Below are 3,957 nucleotides of genomic sequence, written 5' to 3' on the forward strand. Positions count from 1 at the left end.
TTTACTTTGTTATTTTTTAAATAAAGATGTTCTCTTGTGTTTTTTTTTTCCTAGTACCTTTGCGGTTTAATATTTGCATTTGTTTAATCTATTTGGAACTTATTTTGGTATAAGAAGTGTAGAGGGACTCCAGCTTTATTATTTTTACAAATAATTAATAGTTGTCTTAACACCAGTTGTTAAAACCACTTCATTGCCCAGTGGTGTGGCTCAGTGATTGAGTGTCAACTTATGAACCAGGAGGTCATGGTTAAATTCTCGGTCAGGGCACATGCTTAATCCCTAGTGTGGGGCGTCCAGGAGGCAGCCGGTGTGTGTTCTATCTCATCGTTGATGTTTCTATCTCTCCCTTTCTCTCTGAAATCAATAAAAATATATTTATAAAAAACCCACTTTGTAAGGTCACATGGTTCGATTCCTGGTCAGGTCACATGCCCAGGTTGCAAGCTCAATCCCCCGTGGGGGATGTGTAGGAGGCAGCTGACCAATGATTCCTTAATAATTGTCTAACCATTATGCTGTACACCTGAAATATATAATAATAATAATAAACCCCATCCTTCTCCCACTGATTAAAAACAACACACTTTCAGCTTTGAAATTTTATATACACTTGAGTTTATCTGTGGACTCTATTTTTCATTCATTCATTCATTCTCCCAATAAATATTTACTGAAGAAATAATTATGTTTTTAACATAGAATAGACATTATATATGCAAAAACAGATATTAAAATAAAAAATAGTCCCCCAAATTCACACTGTTTTAAACTGAGATAAAGCCTTTGAAAAGTCTTTGAAGGAAGGACATGCATGTTATGAGAATGTGTAAGAGAGAAATATAGTTTATATGGGGTTTGTCAGGGAAGCGTTTTCTGAGGAAGTGGCATTTTATTTTTTAAACACTTTATAGAAGCTATACGGATAGTAAATAAGGGCATGAAAAGATGTTCAGCATCATTAGTCATCGGGAAAATGCAAACGAAACCCACAATGGATTGCCATTACACACACATTAGAATAGCTGAAATTAAAAAGACTGGCCATACCAAGTATTGGCTGGAATGTGGAGCAACTGGAACTGACACAATGTTATTGGGAGTGTAAAATAGTCCAACTGCTTTAGAAAGAGTTTACCAAGGTTAAAATTGTTATCTACCGTATGATCCAGCAATTCCAATCCTAGGTTAAAATGAAAGCATATAGCCCTAGAACAGCGGTTCTCAACCTGTGGGTCTCGACCCCTTTGGGGGTCGAACAACCCTTTCACAGGGGTCGCCTAAGACCATGGGAAAACACATATATAATTACATATTGTTTTTGTGATTAATCACTATGCTTTAATTATGTTCAAGTTGTAATAATGAAAATACATCCTTCATGTCAGATATTTACATTACGATTCATAACAGTAGCAAATTACAGTTATGAAGTAGCAACGAAAATAATTTTATGGTTGGGGGTCACCACAACATGAGGAACTGTATTAAAGGATTGCGGCATTAGGAAGGTTAAGAACCACTGCCCTAGAAAGATGTGTACACGCATGTTTATGGCAAATTTATTCACAATAGCCAAAAACTGGAAACAACTCAAATGTCCTTAATGGATAAACAAATATACTAGTAGTACACCCATACAAGGGAATACTTTAACCATGAAACAAATGAGCTATTGTTGCACACAATATGGGCAAATCTCAAAATAATTATGCTGAGCGAAAGAAGCCAGACAACAAAAAGAGTACATACTGCATGATTCAATCTATAGAAATTTTTAGAAAATGCAGATCAATCTATCCTGACAGAAAGCAGATTAGTGATTGCCTAGCAGGGGAGTAATGGGATAGAGTGAGGAAGATTGACTGCATTGATTGACTGCCAAGAGACATAAGGGGACGTTATGAGGTGATGGAAATCTTATATAATAAAAGCCTAATATGCAAATCAACCAAACAGTGGAAGACCAGTCACTATGATGCACACTGACCACCAGGAGGCAGATGCTCAATGCAGAAGCTGCCCCCAGCCCACAGGCCCCAGGCTGGCCAAGGCCGGTGCCAGTGGGGGCCCCCGATCACCCCGCCAGTCGCCCCACAGATGGGCCCCGATCACTTGCCAGGCCCAGGGACCCTACCCATGCACAAATTTTGTGCACCGGGCCTCTAGTAGTCTATATTTTGATTGGGGTGGTGGCTACATGTGTGTATACATTTGTCAAAAGTCATTGGATGCACTTAAAATGGGTGCATTTTTTTCTCTTGAAAAAATGTATTTTACTGTTGAGAGTATTACAGATGTCCCCCATTTTCCCCCCTTAACCCCCCTCCACAGGCCTTCCCCCTCAGGCCTTCACCTGTCTATTGTCTGTGCCCATGGGCTGTGCATATATACATATGTTTTTTTGATTTATCTCATCCAACCCTCCCTCCCACCTTCCTTCTGAGATCTGTCAGCCTGTTCCAAGCTTCCACGTTGATGGTCTTATTTTTTTTGTCAGTTTATTTTGTTCATTAGATTCCACATGTAAGTGAGATCATGTGATATTTGTCTTTCTCTGACTGGGTAATTTCACTTAGCATAATAATTTCTAGGCCCCTCCATGCTGTTGCAAAAGATAAGAGAGCCTTTTTCCATCTGCATAGTATTCCACTGTGTAGATGTACCACAGCTTTTTTACCCACTCATCTACTGATGGGCACTTGGGCTGTTTCCAGATCTTAGCTATTGGTAAGTTGTGCTGCTATGAACATAGGGGTGCATATATTCTTTCTGGTTGGTGTTTCAGGATTCCTAGGATATATTCCCAGAAGTAGGATTTCTGGGTCAAATGACAGTTTCTATTTTATGCAAATTATACCTCAATAAAATGTATTAAAATAGAGATGTTCAAAAAGAGGGAAAAACCCTCAAATAAGTAATTATGAAGGGTTTGCAGACATTGCAATGACAAAGGTAAGGGTATGGACATGGAAGGAGGTGCCTGAGAGATGGTGAAGAATGAGATCACTGGAGGGGAGGAAGTCAAGGATCTGAGAGACCATAGTATTGGAAGGGTTATCTGTGTAGATATTAAAGTCACCAAGAATTAGGAATAGTGTTGAAGAGAGTGACAATGATCCAGGAGCTAAAATCTTCGAGAAATAAGGGATAATGACCAGGGGTTTGGATGACTACTATAACAAGGAGGGGTAATGAGTGGTGTAGTCTGATTTTCTGAGACTCAACCTAGGTATTTCTCTGGATGGAGAATGGTCTGAAAACAAGAATGAGGAGCAAGGATACCTAAAGGACACCCATCCCGTCTCCAGGCACAGTGGGAAGAGGAATGAGGAAGAAAAGGCAGCCACTTTCTTGAGAGGATTATAGCTGATGTAGTGTCCTCATGGGAGATCCAGGTTTTAGACACCTCAATCTTGCCTGGCCAGCAAACTTGCCATAGCTCAGTGGTGAGTGTTGACCTATGAACCAGGAGGTCATGGTTCGATTCCTGGTCAGGTCACATGCCCAGGTTGCAAGCTCAATCCCCAGTGGGGGATGTGTAGGAGGCAGCTGACCAATGATTCTCTCTCATCAATGATGTTTTTATCTCTCTCTTCTCTGAAATCAATAAAATTATATTCAAAAAATAAAATAAACAATGTCCCAAACTAAATTCTTTCCCTGTTCTTTACTCCATACACTGACCTACTTTTTCTTTAAGGCTCCTAATCCAGTGAAAGTCACTATCATTTGGTATGGACTGAATTGTGTCGGCCTCCCCCGCACCCCCATTCATATGTTGAAACTCTAACATTCTATGTGATCGTATTTGGAGGTGAGGTCTTTGGGAAGTAATTAGGTTTACATGAGGGCATGAGGATGGCTCTTTTTTATTTTTTTATTTTGTTTTATTGCTTAAAGTATTACAAAGAGTATTACATATGTCTCCTTCCCCCCCCCCCCTTCCATTTCCCC

General features: G+C 39.8%; 1 protein-coding gene across 1 annotated transcript in view; it reads right to left on the reverse strand.

The window, feature by feature from the left end:
* CLIC2 (chloride intracellular channel 2) overlaps positions 1-3,957 on the reverse strand; it is a 19,498-nt gene that overhangs the window by 10,728 nt on the left and 4,813 nt on the right. The window lies entirely within an intron of this gene.

The sequence above is a fragment of the Myotis brandtii genome, unplaced genomic scaffold (assembly GCF_000412655.1).
Source record: "Myotis brandtii unplaced genomic scaffold, ASM41265v1 scaffold889, whole genome shotgun sequence".
In the NCBI taxonomy this organism is placed as follows: Eukaryota; Metazoa; Chordata; class Mammalia; order Chiroptera; family Vespertilionidae; genus Myotis; species Myotis brandtii.